Here is a 16,931-nt window from a genome sequence, read left to right on the forward strand (position 1 = left end):
AATACATTATCAGCATTATAAAAATATATTCCATAAAAAAATACAACTTTCCACTAGGCTCCCATGGGCATCACAGAAAACTGCTATTGACATTAGTCATCAATCGAAGGTCAGGCCTGGAGGTTTTAGTTTTTGGAAGTGTCCAGCCGTCTCATTGACGTAGGATGTAAAATTAGCCTTAAACCACCTTCAGACAGAGAGCAAGACCTCTTAGATGGCATATGTTTTAAATGTGTTTAAAGACATTTTCATTTCTATTTCAAAACTCACTAGAGATCTCAGACTATATAGATCAAATTATTAAATTCCAATACAGTGATACCTTGAAAAGCCAAAGCAGAGTTAAGAACAGAAATTTCTCATTTGGAAAAGTGTTACAGATTTAAAAAACAAAGAGAGTTTTGTTTTTTAAAGAGCTCAGGGACTCAGGGCTTCAATGGGATGTTTAAAATGAGGCCTCTCATGTATTCTGAACTGATGATATGTGATAAAATCAGTGTGGAGATCCAGCCAAATGTATTGGAAGTAATCTTAAGGATAACTCAAAACCACAACTGGAATCAATATCCTAAGAATTCAAAATACTAACCAGACAGATAATTGTATGACTTATTAAAATAATGTAAAGAAATTCAAAATATCATTTTGCCCTTTATTACTAGGATATGTTTTCTCTAGTATTATGCCTCCAATAAATGAAAATATTTTAAAATAAAATTACACACGTGTATTTCAGAAAAAAATACATACATTTAAATGTTTCAAAAAATTAAATGAGTACCATTTGCCAGTGTCAACATCAGAGGTAGCATTACAGATCCAGGAACTGCCCGCCTAAAAGCCAATGACTGCTCTCTAGAAAATGCCAGAAGACTCCAGTTAAAAATATACACTCAAACATTATATAATACATTGGCTAAAATAAAAATCAAAAGACACAGTTTCAAGAATGTTTGACCTACACAACACAGGGTGGTTTCTTGTTTTCTTTTGAAGGGATGAGAAGTGAGTGAGACTGTCATAATGACAAATGCTGAACATACATTCTGGAGTTTAACTAAAAGAGCAAATACTTGGGCTGCAGCAAACAACAACTGAGTGAGTACAAAGGAAGGCACGGGCTAACTTCTAACATTTACATCATCTGATTCCAACAATAAAATCTAAACACTGATCATCTCCTCCAATCTTCAGAGCAAGCTGACTCTACAGTGAAGAATATGAGAACCGTACCAGCTGACTATGGTATGTGTAAACGATTATAATGTAAAGCATGTTCATTCTCTTAAGTGAAAGGAAATGACTGCCAAATGCTTCCTTTACAATCTCTCCAGAATAGGGCAGGTCCTTTAATGTGAGATTTTCCTGACATTCCAATTGTAGCAGACATTGAACAAACAGAGACGCATTAAAAGCCAACCTGGTTCTATTATCTTTTATTGAAGAACTAGCAAAGATCAGACATGAGCCCTGTGCTATTTACATTTTTTGGTGCATTAACCACTTTTATACTCAAGGGCTTTAGAAAAATTCAATAGTTTTTTTAATGAAAAAAAAAAAAAAACAGGATGTAACCACAGCTATATTGGTCTTTTTCTCAGGAAGGTTAGAAAAGCTTTAAAAACAGGAAGTCTGTGCTAGAAGGTTGAGAAATGTTTGTTTTAGCAGCCTAAGGCGTCATGGTTGCAGTTTGCAGTCAGCTGCTATGGAGGACTACAGTTTATTCTTTCCAGCCAAGGATTAATGTCCCTAGGGAAAAGGCCAAAAAGGTACCCATATAACTAGAAAAGCACATCCTAAAATAAGACTTGCTATAAAATCTGAATCATAAATCTTGCAAGATACCTTTCAACATTAAATAGGAACTAATTTAGTAACTGGAGGAGGAACAGTTTTGTCTTTCGTGATAATTTATAAAGGCTAAGGAAAAACCATAGTAACCAATGCTAAGACAACCTCCCAGAAGCAATTAGCAGTGGGTTAAGAATTAGTGCTTGCCATTTTATACATGTTTTCTATTGATTAGCTCCATTTTAATCATTATACTAATATTATTACAATCAAATATAAAAATGACACTCTTACTTGAGTGCAAATTCTTGCAAAAAAGGTAGATTAACTTTAAAAAAATTTTTATCCCTAACAAAATGGTTTCTGCTTTTAAGAAAAAAGTTTTTAGGGCCGGGCACGGTGGCTTAAGCCTGTAATCCCAGCACTTTGGGAGGCTGAGGTGGGTGGATCACCTGAAGTTAGGAGTTCGAGACTAGCCTGGCCAACATGGTGAAACCCCATCTCTACTAAAAATACAAAGATTAGCTGGGCATGATGGTGGGTACCTGTAGTCCCAGCTACTCAGGAGGCTGAGGCAGGAGAATCGCTTGAACCCGGGAGGCAGAGCCTGCAGTAAGCCAAGATTGTAGCACTGCACTCCAGCCTGGGCAACAAGAGCGAAACTCCACCTCAAAAATAAAAAATGATAATAATAATAATAATTGCAAACTTCGACTACAGTGCTAAACAGTCTTAACATATCTAACATTAAAGGCATTTTATTTCAAAAATTACAATTTGCTGATTTCATTCTTTATACTTAGCTTACAAAGGCAATCAAAATGAGGCTTTTTCATTGTGGACTCCATTTTAAATGGGATTAAATGTTACATTATGAAAACTTTAAGCCAGAAAAATCCAAGTATTAATATTAAAATACATATATCCCATGAATTTAACATTCATTTGGCTTTTAAAGGATAGTGATTGGGAAAATCCTATCGTGATAAAGTGCTTTAAAATACAAACATAAATGGCTATTACTCCAGTGTTTGCCATTCACCCCAAGAAGTGATTTTCTATTTGATAGTTACAGGTACCTTCAAATGTTTAAATATTTATTTCCACAATATCCCTAGAGAGGACTGAACTACTGCCACTTAACAGATGGGAGTAAAATGAAACTCTCTCAACTTTATCTTTTCCTTTATGGTTCAGAAGACATCACTGTAATAACTTTATCTTTCCAAGGGGTATCACTCAAATAACTCATTCTAAAAGGCCTATACTGCCTTTCAGTTGAGTGTACACTGTATTATGCTCTGGCTTCTTTCCTAAAAATTGGAAGACAATAGAGTAATGCCTTCAAAATTTTGAGGAAAATAGTCTCCAGTCTACAATTCTATACCCAGCCAAACTGTGAGATAATCAAGGATGAGTATAAAATAAAGACATTTTCAGACACACACAGCCTCAAAACATTTACTTCCCATGCATCCTTCTCAGGAAAACACTTCACAAACAAGAAAGGGAACCAACCAAGAACCCATGAAAAATGACCTCAGAGTCATATGAAAGGGAAGTCTTCTTCCAACAACTCAGTGGCAGATCTAGACACCAAAATGAGGCAGTGGGTTCCAGGAGGATAGCACCAAGGGTGATTTATAGATTAATATTTTCCATTACGTTGAGAGGACAATTTAAGGGTGATTCAGAGATAGGGGCATACAGAACAAAACAAAGAATCAAAAGAGAGACAAGTATTAATTCCAGGAAAGAAGTTGTGCAAGAAATGGAATTCAATCATACCACAATTTTTTTTTTTTTTTTTTTTATTTGAGACGGAGTCTCATGCTGTCACCTAGCTGGAGTGCAGTGGCGCAATCTTGGCTCACTGCAACCTCCGCCTCCCAGGTGCAAGCTATTCTCCTGTCTCAGCCTCCCGAGTAGCTGGGACTACAGGTGTGTGCCACCACACCCAGCTAACTTTTGTATTTTTAGTAGAGACAGGGTCTCACCATGTTAGCCAGGATGCTCTTGATCTCTTGACCTTGTGATCCGCCTGCCTCGGCCTCCCAAAGTGCTGGGATTACAGGCATGAGCCACTGCACCCGGCCCACAATATTTGTTTTAAGTTATAACAATATATACGTGCCTATAATAATATAAACATTCGGCTGGGTGCAGTGGCTCACGTCTGTAATCCCAGCACTTGGGGAGGCCAAGGCGGGCAGATCACCTGAGGTCCGGAGTTTGGGACCAGCCTGATCAAACATGGTGAAACCCTGTCTCTACTAAAAATACAAAATTAGCCAGGCGTGGTGGTGGGTGCCTGTAATCCCTGCTACTGGGGAGGCTGAGGCAGGATAATTGCTTGAAGGAGGCGTAGGTTTTGGTGAGCCAAGATTGCGCCATTGCACTTTAGTCTGGGCAACAAGAGTGAAACTGTGTTTTAATAAAAATAATAATAATATAAACATTCAATACTGATTTAACCACAAATGATGATATTACCACAATGGGAAGGAAGAGGAAGAGGAGAAAGCAGAAGATATATAAAAGGTGATGGTCTGGCAAGGAGGTTCACATCTGTAATCCCAGCACTTTGGGACGCCACGGCAGGCAGACTGCTTGAGCTCAGGAGTTCAGGACCAGCCTGGAAAACAAGGCAAAACCTCGTCTCTACAAAACATACAAAAATTACCCAGGTGTAGTGGTGTGCACCTGTAGTCCCAGCTACTCAGGAGACTGAGGCAGGAGGATTGTTGAGCCCACAAAGTGCAGGCTGCAGTGAGCCATGATCATGCCACTAGATTCCAGCCTGGATGACAGAGCCAGACCCTGTCTAGGGTTGGGGAGATATAAAAGGCTAAATCCTCATTACTCATTGGGTAAACTCAGCAAGTGATGTCTAAAACAGAAAATAAAAACAGGCCAAGCACAGTGGCTCACACCTGTGGCCTCAGCTACTTGGGAGACTGAAACGGGAGGATCCCTTCAGCCATGAAGGTCAAAGCTGCAGTGAACCGTGATCAAGCCACTGCACTCCTTCCTGGGCAACAGAGTAAGGCCCCATCTTGGGGGGAAAAAAAGACAAAAAGAAAAGATAAAGAAGCCAGGCATGGTGGCTCATGCCTATAATTCTAACACTTTGGGAGGCCAAGGTGGCAGGATCACTTGAGCTCAGGAGTTCAAGTCTGGCCTAGGCAACACTGCAAGATCTCATCTCTACAAAAAAAGAAATAAATTAATTAAAAATTAAAAAATGAGCCAGGTGTTGGGGCACACACCTGTGGTCCCAGCTATTTGGGAACCTGAAGGATCACTTAAGCCTGGGAGGTCAAGGCTGCAGTGACCCAAGATTGCGCCACTGCGCTCCAGTCTGGGCAACAGAGTAAGACTCTGTCTCAAAAAATAAAAATAAAACATAAAACATAAGTGACAAAAGAAATGGTTTTAAAAGTTCAGTTTGCCTCTGAGAAGTGGAACTCAAGGATGGGAGGAACTACTAAAATAAACAAATAAAAAAATAAACAGTACACCACCATTTGATTAAGTACGTGCACATATATTACCTAGAAAACAATCACATGAAATTAAAAATTAACACAAATATTCCCAGAAGATCTTTGCTACCTTTTTTAAAAAAAAATTCACTAACCTATGTGCTTTGATCACCTGGTGAAGAAAGTAATAAAATTTCAGAATGGAAAAAAAGAAAAGGAATGAAAAAAAAACCTAGCCAAAGAAGCAATCAATCTTTTTAAGACGTAAGCATCAGACTGAAATTTATTTTTCTTCAGAGGGCAGGTTGTACTACATTTTGCAACTTGCTAGTAAGACTCCTGAAATTTGGCCCCTCAATAATAATAATCTTATACCAAAAAGAAAGGAAAAAGACTCACACACAATCACAATTTTAAAAAAGAAATGACATAACAACTCAATCACTGTAATTTTAGTATGTATAAATGAGAAACACATCATTAAAGTAACAGCTTTGTTTTTTTTTTAAAGAAGCAGTAGGCGAAAGTATACATATATCATCCAGCTTCAAAGAACTTAATGAATTTTTAAAATCATTTTTAGCATTTTACCCATTTGTTTATTCACAGTTATGTTCCATTGTCAGCTAATGGTTTTTGAAAACGAAAGTAAGAATAAGATGGATAAGGGAAAGGAAAATCAAGGATGTTCTAAATTGCAAGTTAATCATTAGGTCAACAGTGGTAGTTTTTAGTATCTCTCAAACACAATAATGCCTTGTCATCACTTGAGAATACTGAATTTTAATGCCATTGTTTTGTCAATAAAAAGTGCTTATGTACACTTCACACGTTCGTTAATAATCCTCTAAGAAGAGCTAAATTAAAACTTGGCCAGCAGTTTCTCATGAAACAAAATTTGCTTTAGTTCTGGTTGTTAGAACTAAATGTACCAAGTGACAAATTAAGATGTGGAAACACACCTTAAAGGTTGTGCTTTGAAAGTATTCAATGACTCAGAGGTATCACTAGGCAGTAGCAAAACAAATACTGAGATTCCTATTTCATTTGCAGTCTGTTAAGTTTCAGACGGATAATTTTACAATGACCACCAATAGCTATCAGGATAAACTCTGAAAGGAGATAGACATACATTCCCTAAATTTCATTAGAGGATTGGAAGGTAACCAGGATAGATCCCATTTTCAGTATTAAAAGTGATCAAAAGAGTCCAATAATTCACATAGAAAATGCCATTGTGCTGTCTATATGTGTGTATTTAATGTCCATGGGAATGCTGACATGTGCACTGCAAGTGGTGATTGAAGAGTCAACTAAGTAGGCGCAAAGGGCTTGCAGCAAAAATTTAAACTAAAAATAATCCATTTACAGGAGAATAGTACCAGTCAAGCTGGAAAAACTATAATCAAAGTCTGTATTTCCAGTTTCAATAGTAAACACAGTTGTTAAGAGTGGTTAAAACACAAGACCATAAGTGCATGCAATTTCAAGTAAGAAACATCTGTTTTATCAATAGTATCCCTGTTATGTCCTCCATTTCTTTACTAAAGGAGAATGTGAGAGTAAGAACAAGAGCAAGTACAACGTATGAAAGAAAGTAAGCAGTCAATTTACCTTAGAAAACATCAGGACTTTCATATAACTTCCTAAAATCATAAATTCTAAAGCTGTTAGATTTCTAGAACTTGACGAGTTCTCTTTAAAAAACAGGGTCAGATAAGAATTTTGCCTTTCCTCCTATTGGTTTTTAGTCCCCACCAGCTGAAGCAGGGTGCCCGTTTCTACACCAAAGAGCGGCAAAATGAAGAAAATCAAGCAAATTACACAGCAAAGGTAGAAATGCCTTCTATTTCATGAGAAAAGAGAAATGGTACAAGCCAGTGGATCACCAACCTCAACGCACTGAAGAGCTGAATGTTTTTGTTTAGTTCTGAGAATAAAGCTGTGGCTTAATTTCATCAATAGTGAAGTTTAGTCCTACATATTTTGCTGGGTGATTTTAAATGGTGGGTGATGCTCTTCATCTGGTACTCGTAAGAGCAGGCAGCAACATTTCATCCTTAGTTCTGACTGAGCTTCCCAGTCTTCAGCACATTTAGCCTAGTGGTAAAGGTCTCTGGATCTGGAGTCAGATGGCCAGGGTTCTCCTGATCTAAAATTTTCTAACTGCATAACCTTGGGAAAGTCTCCATACGCTCATCTATACAATGTGATTAGTAACAGTACCCACTGCACACGGTTATCATGGAGATGAAATGAAACAATTCAAGCAAGGCCTTGGATGGAGTGCACAGCACACAGGAAATGCTCAACGAATGCGAGACACCATTAGCAGTGTCATCTTGGACCCTGTCATCGACTTATTGTAAAAACCTGATTAAAACAATTAAGGGAGGGCCTAAATCACCCCAACTGTGAGGTTGTTAATTCATTATTTGTCTGTGAAGTACATCACCCCGTTAAAAAAAGAAAAAAGCAGGCAGGGGGCAGCAAAATCAGCATTTTGCTTTTCATCCTTGTTACTATCACTGCTGCATTATTTATGTGAACTGGGAAGGAGTGTGTCTGGACAGATGCTCAGCTGGGTTCTGCAAGCAGAGCATCCATCACAAAAGGTAATGCCTGTCTCAGGAGCAAGCAAGCGCCTTTCCCCTGCCTCCTCTCTCCCCTTCACCAGTCACCACTAGGGAGAGCACAGTGGAGCCACACAGCGGCTGAGCAATGTCAAAACGTTATTGTCCAAGCACTCTGTTCAATGATTTTGATGAAATAAAGTAATCCATTCCTAAAGGATTCATTGTGTCCCAAATTAGCATCCTTAAGGTAATTATTAAATATCCAAAGGGGCCCAGGGTATATCAGAAACAAAGGAGGGGTGAGGAACATTGATACACTTCCAACAGGTGCCCTAGTACAAATTCACTAAAGCAGGAATCATGAAATGATTGAAATAACACCAAATTATACAACATAAACATAGAGGAACAAATGACAGAGATTTGCCCTCTGCTTAATGCAACTTACATAGATGTCTATCAAAGACAAGTTTCTACATAGTCACAAGCACACTCTATTCAAATAATCTTTATTTCCATTTTCTCTGGACAAGCAAAAATAGGCCTACCAACAGTTAATGGGTTAAAAACTGTCACATTTTCAAAACATTTACATTATTTAAATGCTTATGTGTCTACCACCACCCCCAGAGAATTAATCATCTCCTTATTACTGTCACCTCTCTACCCTCCATATAATTCTACTGCCGCGTTTCTCACAGACTTAAAATTATTTTCACATAAATTGGTCTTTGCTGCTATATGAAGCAACTCAGGGCATGGAGCACATTTTATTCATTTTTGTATTCCCAAATCTTCCTAAATAATTTACTTACTCATTAATGGAACTTACAAGCCCTACTGTGTGCCAGATGCTTTGGGGCGGCCGAGGCAGGCAAACCACAAGGTCAAGAGATCAAGACAGTCCTGGCAACATGGTGAAACCCCCATCGGTACTAAAATACAAACAAAAAAAAAAATCAGCTGGACGTAGTGGTGTGTGCCTGTAGTGCCAGCTACTCGGGAGGCTGAGGCAAGAGAATCGCCTGAACCCAGGAGGCAGAGGTTGCAGTGAGCTAAGATCGCCCCACAGCACTCCAGCCTGTCCACAGAGTGAGACTCTGTCTCAAAAAACAAACAAACAAACAAACAAAAAAAACAGCACAAGCACTTAGAATACACCTATGAACAAAGTAGAAAGACACTCCTGACCTCAAGGGGTTTACATTCTGCAGGGAGAAACAAACAATGACCAACAGATTTTTTTGTATTCTATAAATTTCACACAATATTCAAAGGCAGTAAGTGCTAAGGAAAAAGAAAAAGTCAAGCAAGATAAGAAGGATTAAACATACACAGAGGGTAGGTACCAGCGGCAGAGAGAGAGAGCAAGAGCAAGCAAGAGAGAGCGAGTGAGCCACAGGACTAGAATACAACTGAGGGTGGAAGGTGCTAGCAACAGATGAGTCCAAGGTCAGGGCAGGCCTCATAGGCCACTGTAGGAGAGTTCTTATAATTGTGTAACCCCAAGAGTAGACAATGAATGCCAGACACCATTAGCAGTGTCATCTCGGACTCTAATTAAGTTCCATTAATGAGTGAGTAAATTATTTAGGAAGATTTGGGAATACAAAATGAATAAAACGTGCTCCATGCCCTGAGTTGCTTCATATAGCAGCAAAGACCAATTTATGTGAAAATAATTTTAATTATTTTGGACACATCCCAAAATACATTACTTGTACATGAAACATCCAGGCTACACTAAAATTTAAAACCTGGCCGGGCACAGTGGCTCACGCCTGTAATCCCAACAGTTTGGGAGGCTGAGGAGGGAGGATTACTTGAGGTCAGGATGAGACCAGCCTGGCCAAAATGGTGTAACCATGTCTCTACTAAAATTACAAAAATTAGCCAGACATGGTGGTGCACACCTGTAATCCCAGCTACTTGGGAGGCTGAGGCAAGAGAATTGCTTGAACCTAGGAGGCGGAGGTTGCAGTGAGCCGAGATCACACCACCACACACCAGCCTGGGTAACAGAGAGAGACTTCATCTCAAAAAAAAAAAAAAAAAAAAAAAGTTGTTTTAGTATTTCTCATGTACCCCATAGACCCCATAGGTCATCTTAGAAGCAGCCCACCTTGAAGACACTGCCCTAGGCTGGTAAAATTTGGACAGTTAGCACTGTATTCCTCAGACAGCTGGGAGCACTGCAGAGGTCTGCTTCCCTAAGCCCCTCAACATAGCCTGGGACTTCCCTGCAGGCCTGAACACAAGATTTCAGGAAATGGAAGAGTTGAACTGAAAAAGTTTTTGTATTTTTCCACTCAAGAGATTCTTTTTTTTTTAGATGGAGTCTCACTCTGTTGCCCAGGTTGGAGTGCAGTGGCCCAACCTCGGTTCACTGCAACCTCCGTCTCCTGGCTTCAAGTGATCCTCCTGCCTCAGCCCCACGAGTAGCTGAGACTGAAGGTGCCCGCCACCACACCCAGCTAATTTTTTTTCTATTTTTAGTAGAGACGGGGTTTCACCATGCTGGCCAGGTCGGTCTCAAACTCCTGACCTCAGGTGATCACTCGGCAAGAGATTCTTCAAACCTCTTCTGGTGAGAAGTGAGGCACCTGACCAGGACCAATGGGATTTGGTGACTTGGTCTCACACCTGCTTTCTCTCTGTTGGAAGGGTTGCTGGCCTCTATTAGAAATTCTAATTACTATCTGGTAAAAATGCATTCTCCTTTCTGACTGCTCAAATATGTAAGATGGGTCCCTCAGTGCTAGCTAATCTCAAAACTCAAAACTAAATCATCTTAATAACATAAACCCTTATCTCTGTCTTGACAGCAGTAACACAGAGCTGAACAGTCAGCTACCAGCATATCTCATTTCATTGCATTCGCTTTGCTGTGCTTTGCAGATACTACTTTTTCTCGCCCAGCAAATTGAAGGCTTTGGCAACCCTACATCAGGGGAAGTCTACTGGTGCTTTTTGTTCTTTGTTTCTGCTTTCTTCAGCCCTTTTTCCAAGCCAACCTCCTCTACTGCACTCATTGGAATGCTTACATTTATTCTACTTTATAGAAAATACAGTATCGCCCAATTCTAGAACCACAAATAAAGCCAACTGAAGGCCGGGCACGGTGGCTCAAGCCTGTAATCCCAGCACTTTGGGAGGCCGAGACGGGTGGATCACGAGGTCAGGAGATCAAGACCATCCTGGCGAACACGGTGAAACCCCGTCTCTACTAAAAAAAAAAATACAAAAAAAACTAGCCGGGTGAGGTGGCAGGCGCCTGTAGTCCCAGCTACACGGGAGGCTGAGGCAGGAGAATGGCGTAAACCCGGGAGGCGGAGCTTGCAGTGAGCTGAGATCCGGCCACTGCACTCCAGCCTGGGCGACAGAGCGAGACTCCGTCTCAAAAAAAAAAAAAAAAAAAAAGCCAACTGAAATCTTCAAACGATATTTGTTGTAATTCTTGTCTTCTGACAGAGACACAACTCAATCCATGCACAGGTCTTCCTGCCTCAACCTTTGCTAACCTAACCCCCATTCACCTTCTCCTTTGCTATCAAACCAATGTTTCTGAAACTCAATTCCGGTAACATCCCTTTCCTACTTAAAACTCACATTATCTTTTTTTATTCAAACTATAATGACAGTGATACTAATATTTATTGAGTGCTAACTGTACACCAGGTACTGCTGTAAGTATTACACATATATGACAATATTTCTTCAGGATAGGCACTATTATTACCTCCACTTTTATAAGTGAGCAAACCAAAAGACAAAGGTGTTAAGTAACATCTGTTCAGTAAAGCCACAGACTTGGCCTTCATATTCCTGGGTTCCACATCTGTGGTTTCAACCAACCACGGACTGAAAATATTTGGCGGGACAAAAAAAAGATGGTTGCTTCTGTACTAAACATGTATAGACTTTTTTAGTCATTATTCCATAAACAATATAGTATAACTATTTACATGGCCTTACGTTGCATTAAATACTATAGGTAACTTGGAGACGATATAAAGTATAAGGGAGGTGATGGTCTAAAGTATGTCGGAGGATGTGCGTAGGTTACATGCAAATACGACACCATGTTACTTAAAGAATTTGAATGTGTGTGGATTTTGGTACCCACAGGTGGTCCTGGAACCAATCCCCCACGAATACTGAGCGAGGACTATGTACTTAGTTTCAGAACCTGCATTTAAACTCAGGCTCTGTACCTCAAAATAAAAAGCTATTTGACATGGAAATTCACTTCATCAATCAATAGAATTGTCTTTGACCCTCTACCTATCAAAAACTACTGACAGCCCAAACGATTTAGAACTTTCAACAGAGAAAAGAGAGGGTGTTCAGAAAGGAATGCTGAGTCTCTCTCACACAGCTATCAAATCCTGAATGCCTCACAAACATCAGATTAGCCATCCATCACCAAAACGGGAGGCGGAGGTGGGAAAAGAAATTGTAGAATGACAACAAAGAATAAAATCTGACAACTCAGCAACAATATACCCTCAGGTTAGAGATAAGGAAGAATAAACAATTCAGTCTGAAAGGGCTTTTACCAAGAAGAGATTAGTAATTAGACTGAATGGCTGTGGCTCAATATAAACTATAGAGATGCAATTTTTTCCCCTCTGAACAGAACATGGGAGCAACCCCAGAAGTTATTCAAGAGGGCTTTAAAAAAGAAAACAAACTCTGGGGAAAAAAAGTATCTTTAAATACTAATCATTTTTTTTTTTTTTCCTAAAATCACTATTAGAACACCACCTGACAAGGTCTTTAAAGGGTTCACTGTTGATTAAGCCATTTTCATGCCTAGTAAGTTTGAGTTCTATTAATTCAGACTGTGCTGTGTACATTGAAATTTTGTATTAGGCAGGCTCAACAGAACAGTTCTTCAAATTAAGCAACTGTTTAATGTTAGGCAGAAAAAATATGTCTGCTGTGAAATATATAGTGTCCAAGTACTATTTGGTGCCAACAAAAGCTAATAAACAGGCTGTGTTTTTAAGTTTAAGCAGAAGAAAAGTAACCACTACCTGTACAGAATACAGTTCGGCTCTTTCAGTATTTCAGATAAAAAGAAGGATTGAAACCAGAAACAACCTACTTTCAGCTCTGAATTAACATCATTACATTGTACAAATCATTAGGTGGGGACAGAATACACCAAAATAGAAATCACAAGCTGAAAGAGCCTTGAATTCCTTCCCTTAAATGAAGCTCTTATAGCAAATGAATTTATATAGTCTCTGTGTATTCCAGCAATTTTGTCAACTTGTAAATCAAAGATTTTGTTCCATAGCTCTTGTCAATCTTCTACATTTAACATCTGACAAAGAAAACCAGCTTTTATCTTTACCACTCAAAGATATTCCATCCCCAGGCTCTAAAGTCACTATTTAAAATGATGTCATTTATATCATGTAACATATTTAAAAATACATTTATTTCTGGTAGTAACAAAACAATCCTGGATATTTGCATAAATTAAAGCTGTTAATAAGAAACCACTTCTACATGTATCTTTCTTTGGGTTTCTGGCTCAGTGGTTGGCAAAAATGGCCCATGGGTTAAACCCAGCCTACGGCCTGCTTTTGGTTTCTGTACTTGTAAATGGTTGAAGGGTGAAGGTGAAGAATCAAAAGAAGAAAACGATTCCATGACACATGAAAATTATATGAAATTCCAATTTCAGTGTCCATAAAGAAAGATTTCTTGGAAATGGTCATGGCTGTTCATTTACATATCACCTATGGCTGCTTTTGTATTTTAAAGGCAAGGTTGAATAACTGCAACAGAGACTTGATGACCCACAGAACCTAACATCTTTACTATCAGGTCCTTTTCAGAAAAAGCTTGCCCAATCCTGTTCCAGCTATTGTAAGGAAGTTAAAAAAAACATGTAAGAAACTATGGGCAGCAACTTGACTAGAAGGGGTATAATTACTGAAAGGAAATGTCCTCTAGTGGGCAAATCTAGAGCTAGAAAGTAAATTCCTGCCAACAATGATCAGATGACATCTCCATTTCATGAATTATTCCAGATATGAAACTGCCATTTAATCATGTGATCCTTTTAAGCAACACCCAAAGGCATAAATCCATATAAAATAAGATATTTAATCACCATAACATCAGAAAATGTTTTCTCTAGAGCAAAAGAAGCTATTGCCATCAAAGAGAACAATAAAAAACAAAAACAAAATCAAGATATTCAAACAGGTAAACTGGGGAAATGGGTAAATTGGGGAAAACAAACCAATGGGTTTGGGTAAACTGGAATAAATTGGGGAAAAAATAGGAACAAAAATTCCCTCCAAAGGACTAGGAGAGATTATTGCATATAGAGAAGTTTTCTAAAGTACAAGAAATAAATTAAGTGCTATGTGTGCAGTGCTACACATTTCAATAATATTTCAATCTTAGGTTAAGGAAAATTTCTCCTGTATATTTCAAGATGCTGAGAGACTCTGCCAATTTACATTCAAATAAAACAAAACGTGGGTAATACTATCTGCATCCATGTTCTGTCACTTGCCAGAACAAAGAAAACATTTAGGAAGTTTGTTAATTTCAAGTCTGAGAATTAAGCAAATATCCCAAATCTTTTGTAAACTCAAAGATTTAGTTCCTTTCTCTACATATTACACACCTGCTTAAAAATTTTACCTTCTGGCCGGGCGCGGTGGCTCACGCTTGTAATCTCAGCACTTTGGGAGGCTGAGGCAGGCGGATCACGAGGTCAGGAGTTCAAGACCAGCCTGACCAAATAGTGAAACCCCGTCGCTACTAAAAATACAAAAATTAGCTGAGCGTGGTGACGAGCACCTGTAATCCCAGCTACTCAGGAGGCTGAGGCAGGAGAATCCTTTGAACCCATGAGGTAGAAGTTGCAGTAAGCTAAGATCGTACCACTGCACTCCAGCCTGGGCAACAGAGCTAGACTCCGTCTCAAAACAAAAGAAAAAAAATTACCTTTTATTTCTAGATACTTTGTAACAAAAAACATTCAACCTTCTTTCCCAGAAACTTTATTAACTTTCTTTTTCTTGTTAAGAAAACTCCTTTGGTTTACACACCAATTCTGTATAAATTAAAAACACACAATTTCAGGTGAAAGTTCTAATGAGTAGTGTATATTTTGTAAACGCAAATGCTTATTTTACATTACTCTGTGATTAGGATGTAAAAAAACATAGATGCACAAGTGGTGCCAGAAGTAAACCTAATACTCGATACCAATAATCAAAGCCAATACATGATACTGGTTCATCACAAGTGCACATTAGTTTTAACATTACTGAAAGATGTGGGAAACTCTATCATATTTTCCAAAACTCCTGATTTATTTCCAAAGGAAAAATAGTTGTAGCTATGTCAAAGTAACTATTTTGGCCGGATGCGGTGGCTCACACCTGTAATCCCAGCACTTTGGGAGGCTGAGGCGGGCGGATCACTTGAGGTCAGGAGTTTGAGACCAACCTGGCCAACATGGTAAAACCCTGTTTCTACTTAAAATACAAAAATTATCTAGGCATCATGGCAGGCATCTGTAGTCCCAGCTACTTAGGAGGCTGAGGCAGGAGAATCGCCTGAACCTGGGAGGCAGAGATTGCAGTGAGCCGAGAGCATGCCACTGCACTCCAGCCTGAGCAACAGAGTGAAATTTTGTCTCCAAAAAAAAAAAAAATTGCAATTAATAGTTTAAAATCTTAAATCTAAATTTATAGGCGATTCATTAGTTTGCCCTTGGTAATCCCCACTTTCTGCCTTGCAGAGCCTAAAACCCTAAGAGGCTCTACAAGCTAGAACTTCTTAGGCTTCAAAACAGTTATTTCCAAACCATATTTGGTGAATTATATGTAAGATGAGTCAATAACGTAAGGATTAGATTTCCCTGAAAATGCACAGAAGGTTAAAAATTAGAAGAAAAAGTGATAGGCATAATAGGCTGTGGGTTTTGCTTAATGCAAACGTTCTGAAAGGTTCAACATTAACACGGACATTCAGGAATCAGGCATCTAATTTCAACCTTTTTAAAAAGTTGTTCCAAAAAAAAAAGGTCAAAATAAGTCAAACTCTTCCCATTAGTTCAAATAGAGGGTACATTTACTTCCTACCCAAAAAGATGTGAAAACAAAAGATATATTAGCTATAAAGATATATTCCTTTCACTTAATGCTCCACAAATGTCTGAAAAGCAAACTCAATTCAATTTAGTTGAATCAATAAGGGAATTCCAGTTTTTCTAAGACAGTATTGTAGACCAAGCAGAGATATTCCCTAGGGCCATATAATTCTGATATATTAACTAACCTTTGTAAGCCAAATCAGAGCACTTCTTTCCAAAACTCACATTTCTACCAAACTGGGACACTGTGTGGTGGGAAAAGAGTTGAGAACACCTGGAAAATTTCTCCAAAGCAAAATTTAACTTTCCATTGCCAGGAGAAGCATGAACATGCTGACTTATACTGCCCTCTAGAGTCTCCTTCTAATATTTTTTAGCCTGAAATAATTCTAATCATAAGACTCTTCTAATTACTTAAGCTGTCAGTATTCTAATACTGTAAACTGACCTTTATTTATTGATTTACTCATTTATTGAGATGAAGTCTCCCTCTATTGCCCAGGCTGGAGTGCACGACCTCAACTCACTGCAACCTCCACCTCCTGAGTTCAAGCAATTCCCCTGCCTCAGCCTCCGGAGTAGCTGGGATCACAGCCATGCACCACCACACCAGGCTAATTTTTGTACTTTTAGTAGAGACCGGGCTTCACCATGTTGGCCAGGCTGGTCTCAAACTCCTGACCTCAGGTGATCCGCCCACCTCGGCCTCCCAAAGTGCTGGGATTACAGCGTGAGCCACTGGGCCCAGACAACTGACCTTTTTTTAATGGATTAGTAGTCTTTTTTTTTTTTTTTTTTGGAGACAGAGTCTTGCTCTGTTGCCCAGGCTGGAGTGCAGTGGCGATCTCATCTCACTACAACCTCCGTCTCCAGAGTTCAAGCGATTCTCCTGCCTCAGCCTCCTGAGTAGCTGGGATTACAGGCATGCGCCACCATGCCCAGCTA

Source organism: Rhinopithecus roxellana, chromosome 12, assembly GCF_007565055.1.
Source record: "Rhinopithecus roxellana isolate Shanxi Qingling chromosome 12, ASM756505v1, whole genome shotgun sequence".
Taxonomy (NCBI): Eukaryota; Metazoa; Chordata; class Mammalia; order Primates; family Cercopithecidae; genus Rhinopithecus; species Rhinopithecus roxellana.